Raw genomic sequence first — 7,079 nt, forward strand, 5'->3', positions numbered from 1 at the left:
AACGGATCATCTACGCCTCACACACATTCTCGGGCCTGGTGGTGGACGCGATCCATTTTGACACCAAGTCAATCCCCTGCACAGAAAATGACCATATATCATGAACAAAGTTAAGTCTTGGTACCTCTATAGTCATGGCTAAGGCATTGAGATCCATGAACCACCTCTCTCCCTTGGCACTTTAGCTGACATGTCCAATCTCAAGAATGCCCGAGTACACAAAGGCTAAACCTGAAAAACCCTCACTACAACAAATGGGACTTTCACCGGCGCTCATAAGCGCCGCTAAAGATCCCTAAAAGCGCTGGCCATGACTAGCGCCGATAAATGGGTATGTCACTAAAAGTAATAGCGGTGCTAGTTACCCTTTCCCGACGCTTTTCTAAGCGCCGCAATTGTAGTTTTTCCCCCGACGCGAATAAGCGCTGCTAAAAATCACTCAGAGCACCAATAAAAGTGGTTTGTGGACACTTTTTCTCGCGAAAAAGCACCGTAATTTTTACATAAGCGCCGGTAAAAGCCTTTGCATGGATTTGAGAGGCCCTAGCATGCCAGTAATTTTTTATTATATATAATTCAATCAAAACCTGTATTTTTTAAATATTTAAAACATAAAAATGATGCAATACAAATAAAACTGAATATTAAACAAATTTATTGCAATAAATGGTCTTGAATATAAATAAATAAATAAAAACAAATCCTCTATATGGTCTACTCCTAGCACGAGTGGCGTCAAAAGGCTGAAGTGATTTGAACTCTGGATTGCCCCACTTGTATGCAATGAGAAGAGTGGATCACCCACCATTAGGCCTTTGAAAACTACTCCTATGATAGTCAGAACCAGGCTACTCCTTAGCTGCTCCATGGAAGTTGGTTTTTCGGCGCTTAACGTGCTGATCTATTGGGTGGAAAGAATGGTATGTGGCAATATTCCTTCATGACTTGAAGAGAGCTCTTTCCGCAGCTCATCAAGCTTCATCTCTAAACCTGATGACATGCTACACGTGGTAGCTTTTATATTTCCAGTGTTACGATTCTATCCATTGCATATTTCAAGTTCAGTTGTCTTCTTCCCTATCAGATGACGACAAGACATGCATCAACTGCTTCCCACACAACCAAGAATTTGGATTTTCCATTGAATAACCCAACTCGAATCCAAGGACACCAAACTCTGACAGAGAACTGTAGTTCAAAACAACCATTTTGCATATCATGTTAGAGTTGTACTAAACCATGGTGCTCACTTTATGAAGAGAAGGAAAATGTCACACAGCACAATTATAGGTTTAACCATCTCTCAAAAAACTAAAAAGAAAAAACAAACAAATAAATAAAAGATGGGGCTTAACAGAGCATTCCATTGTGCGAAAATTTTTGTCATGACACTTTTTGAGGTTTAATGAAATCATCAATTTACAAAAATAAATAACTAAATAATGTTGTCATAACCTATATCCATGGTACCTTGCCAGTCACATTAAAAGAAAGATACTAAAAAGACACTAATCCCAGAAATCCATAGCTGGTATACCAAAAGCTTTCATGAACAGAACTTTAAAAAATAATAATAATAAATAAATTCTATTTTTGAGGGCCTGATTTCTTACCCAAGAACATGGCAGCCTCCATCATAAACAGCTTGGGAGATCAAACCCATTAATCCCACACTCCCTCCCCCATAAACCAAATTTATCCTTCTCTTCACCTGAAACGCCACACTCAAAGAAACAATTTAAAAAAAAAAAAAATCCATAAAATCTCATTAAAAAAAATACAACAAAAACATACCACATCAATCATCTTTCTTTTACATAATTCAAACAATAAAAAGAAAAAAATCTTCAAAAATCAAAACATGAGAATGAAATGCATGCCTCACCAAGTGAAGCCCTCATCTAGGCATACACATCTAGCATTTGCTTGATAATCACCTATGTCATTTCTGATAATTTTGGAAAGGTTTCAAAGGTCAATATGTTAGAATTAGCATTCGATTGATGTTGGATACGCTTAAGTGACATGAGATGAGATGAGACAAACCTGGTTTGAATCATCTAACAAAACCTTCTCAAAAACTCCAAAGGGTAGGGCAACTGATGTTGGAATTCCTATCTAGGAAGGCACTTTTCCTTTTAGATATGAAAGTTTATCTGAATACCATCCCTGATTTTTCATATGCACATAGATTAACTCCAAAATGCCATACCAATGAAAGAAATAAAAAAGTGGAAGGGAAAACAAATCTTTAAAAAACCATTCCATATATTTTACAAGACTAACCATTTAACTGGTGAATTTATGAGCTAGTATAGCATATCTACCTGCTTTCTGATTAGAGTTAGGGATGGTGAAGATCCATCTTCTTTCAAATTTGTTGAGCTTGCATCAGAGAGTTCACTTTCCTCAATCTCACTATTGTTAAGACAAATAGATAAGGATCCGTTCTATATTCATGTTGCTGATAGAAGTAGCATGAACACAAAATTACACAGAAAAAATAGTAAAAGACAATTTGTCAAATTAGACCATAAGCTCATTTTATGAGGAAAATATAGGCTTATCTTGTAAATCATGAGATATATTGTCATAATCACATAATCCACAAATTCAAGGGATATATTTAACTGTAAAGTATTTCTGCAGATGTAGCTTTCAGGCATAACAACTTTGGTAAGATGTGATGGTTGATATATGTGACATACAAGTAACTCAAATTAATCTGTCAGCACCAACTTAGATGCATCATAATCCAAAAATTACCTTGAATTGATTACCAAACTAGCCAATTGGTGGACAAGTATCAGATGGTTAAAATTGAAAAATAAAAATAAAAAAATCCAATTGTTCAACAAATAAGTTTCCACAAATCAAGGTTAAGATTGTTGAACCAATCTGATTTTCAAATTATAACCTGTATCTACAGTGGACCCCAAAATTTGAATGGCATAATGAGATAATGCACGTCGCATCTACAGATCTTTATCTCTAAGTGCCTGTGCATCATGCATCAAACTCTACCAAAGTATGAAATAACTTCCCATGCCCCAAACAGGGATGAATATTTTTGAAGATGTGCTCTTCTTTATTATGTTTATCAAAGATGTGCTCTTCTTTATTATGATTATAAGAGAATGCTATCTTACAGACATTTGAAGAATCTCACTTCCATAAAGCAGGATATCCCCAAAGAATGTAATTGTAACTGTCAGTGACATGTCTATTGTAGGGAACAATTTAACTAAGCTTTGGTTTCACCACTATCTGCATCTACCACACATGGCATGCACATACAAACATCCAAATCATACTAACTGGGGTTCTAATGATGTAGAATACCTTAATGCTTAATACTAATGGGGCTCCTATCCTTACAAATGGTGGCCCATCAAATGGATGGCTAAAGATAATCAACCAGTGTCCCACAGAACTGGCAAAACAAGCACCTGTAAACTGATTTGAGTGAAAAATAATGACAGATGAATAGGAGCATAGTAAGTCAAAGACAAAGATTAAAATTGGGACCTTAACATTCCTAATCTTCAAATCCATAATGAATAAGAGCATAGTAAGTCAAAGGCATCTTGCCATATCAAGAACAAAAATTATGCCATATCAGAACTGAAATGAATATGAAAATGGTAAGGCGAAGTAATGAACCTTCATCTTATTGGATACGTCCTCATAGTAATGAACTTTCATAGAGGAGGACCTTCTCATACTCCTGTACATGATACCTTAAGTAGCTATCTACTCTTGTAATGTGCATAAGCTTGTTTGGTTCAGCTTTACCATGTCTCTCGATGTAGACCGGTCTTCCTTCTTTAACAACTCCATGGTATCCCTGAACGTAATAATGCAAGACTTCTTCCAGTGCTACATACTCAAAGTCCTTCAGATTAATATATGGTTACAGTGTCATAAATAGAAAACTTGAAATCTCTATATTTTGAAAATAATTTGAGAAAGAAAAAATATATTGAATCATTCCAATACAACAGTAGCTCCGAGCACCTTTAGCTTCTCGATGATAGGGATTGTGAAACAAAAGAGGGAAAAGGCTACAAAAATGAAGAAACCCGAGATATTGAGCTTCTATTTTAAGGATCATGATGCAGAAGATCCAAAATTGTCCCCACAATTATTTACAGATAGAGATCCAAATAGAAAAACAAGAATAGAGGAAATCACAAAAGCTAATAAAGAAAATAGGTGCTACTTTCAGAGGTCACAGAATGCAGTGAACTATCATGGGCAGTCTCATCCCCGCTACATTTACATAGAAATGGGGAAGAAAAGCACAATGCCTGAAGAAAGTTTATGTTTACACATTGAAGTATGAGAAAGAAAACAGCTGATTCTTATAACAGCTTTGTTAGCATGCCACCAATCTAAGCAGGAAAATATGACTATATGTCTTTCTGATAGAAGAAGAAGAAGAACACCATATTTTACCCAAATAATCCTCAGAAAAAATTAAAGGCAACTAATTTCAGAAGAATTTTAAATCAAAGCATCTGACAAAAAAAAAATTGATTTACACAGATCCAAACTAATCAAAATCCAACCAAAAAAAAACAGAGAGAATCCTCCTGAATTCACCAAACACCCACCAAATCATCCTGCAATTTTGTTGGGATCTTGCTGAGGTTGAGCTTCCTATTTACAAGCAATTAGAAATGTGTTTACAGAATGGTTTGTGATAGGAAGCTATATCCGTTGAAATAACAAGAGACTAGGAAAGGGAAGTCTAGACAGTTCCTATTTGGATGGAAATTCAGTTAGAAATGCAGAGTGTAACACTTGGTCCATTCGGTAATATTTTTCATGCATATGTGCATGATGATCGATGCCCTTAGCTAGACCTGGATTGGCCGTTCATAGTACATCCCAATTAACAAGAACCCCAAGACCTCGAAACTTATCTCATATTGATCGCCCCGTCACCGCGATCGTGGAGGTACCACCAGTGCGTCGGTATGAGACTCCGTTAGTGAGATACGCCGTGAAGAATAATAAGTGTATCATGTGCGCATGGCACCATGTATTTCATTCCACACATGTGCACAACACATGTCATGCACACATGTACATGCCACACATGGGTGAGAGAATCTCTACCCATGTGTATGATGTCACACACCCATACCTCCTCTCTCTCATGTGCATGAAAAGTCAACTCTCTTCCATGCCACACCTCATGTATGACATCATCACACCATGCCATCCCATGCTCTTTTAATCCACCATTAACTACTAATCATGAATTAATTTCCATAATCCTAGGCTAAGCTAATATTAATCACATTAACCTAACTTAACCAAAATTTTATCCATTTCTTTATAAATACCCCTCCATCCCTTAGCATTTCACCATTTTCCATAAGAGAGAGAGAGAGAGAGGAGTGATCTTAGTGGGCCATCAACTCCATCAATCCCTTCCCTTCCATTTATCTCAACCATCCATCTAATTCATGAAGTGAGTACACCCACCCTACTCATTCTTATTTTGGTTTTGTTGTGTTTTTGTATGGTGGAGATGATGTTGATCATAATGATGTGATTAATGGTGTGGATGATGAAGATAGTATGATTGATGGTGATGATAATTACAATAAATGTTAGGAATGGTGTGGATGATGAAAATAGTATGATTGATGGTAAAGAAAATTGTAATAATGATGATGATGTTATTGATGGTGTGGATGGATAGGAGAAAACATATAAAAATAAAATAAAATTAATTTATTATAGAGTTCATGTGGGACCCATTAATAGTGGGCCCCACAAAAATGTTTGTATGACATTCAACTCATCCAAGTGTGGCCCATTAGGCTGGCCACATGTTGAGGGTCAAATATTGGATATCAGACCCCATTTATTACCTGATTTTATGAACATCATACAGTTTAATGCTCTATTTTAATCGTGTTTGTGCTGCAAAGTGAATTTAGGAGCTTGGACTGAAAAAGGGTGCTAAATGCATGGATTTGATACTCTAGAATAACTAAGGCAAGGGATGGACCCCAAGGGACCAAGATCGACGGATTTACATGTCAAAGATCCGAGATAATTGAGAAACTGAAGCTCAAGTGGCCTGAAATTGGTCCAGAATGCAAGATCACAGGGTTCCAACCATCCGTTCGAATCGAAACTTCATACAGGGTCTGAAGACCATATATTAATTGTACATGTCGAAATTCGTCTGTTGGATCCCTGTGGAAGCATCCCAACGGACAGATCATCCCATAAATTAGTGATTTGGGGCCCACCTGATCTCTGGATACGCTTAAATTTTGGACTCAACATCTTAAATTGGATGGGGAAAAGGATGGACGGTACGGATTTCTCACGAACATCACAGTGGACCGCACCTGCACTTGAGTGTGCACAGTGCGTACGTGCACTGGACGCGCACCGGACGGTCAGCCCAGTCAAAGACGGGCTGACCCATCTTCTTCTTGCTAAGGAACAGCGGACGCTGTTCATCCGTTTTTCAGTAGTAGGGCCTACTCATCATCCAAATGGATGATCCAGACCATCCATTGAATCTCTGGGGTAGGCATGACCCTCGCCTAGGTGCCTTTTTGGTCCCATTCATATGTACAGACGTAGATTGATGAAAACCGTAAGATGAACGATGAAGTGAGTTGATACAGTGGACCGCACAAAAACTAGAGAAAAGGTACCCATTCTTGACTGATTTTTCGCCAGGATTTTAATGAACGGGGTGGATTTCTCCGAAACCATTACTGCGGGGCCCACCGAACACGTCAACACGTCTGCGTAGGCTTTACGCACGTCCGGGAAATCCAGAAATTCTGGGCGATTGTGGGCCACTTTCCGTGATCGGATCAGTGATCCGAACCGTCCAAGTGGAGCCCAGGCCAGGGTTGACCCTAGCCATGAAGACAGATGCAAAAGCTGGGACGATCAGCGTCCTGATCATCCTTCCAAACGCAGCTAGTTATACGCAAGGCTGCGCAAAACAGAGTCCGGTTCTTGTGTGATTTGGATTGCGGAAACAGGGTCGGTTTTGCCAATTCTCCACCACCCCTCCTTGCTCTATAAAAGGA

The 7,079-nt window shown here is 38.2% G+C and overlaps 1 long non-coding RNA gene across 3 annotated transcripts; it reads right to left on the minus strand.

Annotated features, from left to right (window-relative positions):
• Positions 1–575: 575 nt before the first annotated feature.
• Positions 576–3,624, minus strand: LOC131229528 (uncharacterized). Of its 3 annotated transcripts, XR_009163414.1 has the most exons (4): positions 2,328–3,604; positions 2,047–2,169; positions 1,886–1,948; positions 576–1,711 (listed from the first exon to the last, which is right to left on the minus strand). It is a non-coding gene; the product is annotated as an uncharacterized LOC131229528 (long non-coding RNA). The 3 variants fall into 3 exon arrangements; XR_009163413.1 differs by having other exon boundaries at positions 576–1,948; positions 2,328–3,603; XR_009163412.1 differs by having other exon boundaries at positions 576–2,169; positions 2,328–3,624.
• Positions 3,625–7,079: the final 3,455 nt, after the last annotated feature.

This window comes from Magnolia sinica, chromosome 16 (genome assembly GCF_029962835.1).
Source record: "Magnolia sinica isolate HGM2019 chromosome 16, MsV1, whole genome shotgun sequence".
NCBI classification, from domain to species: Eukaryota; Viridiplantae; Streptophyta; class Magnoliopsida; order Magnoliales; family Magnoliaceae; genus Magnolia; species Magnolia sinica.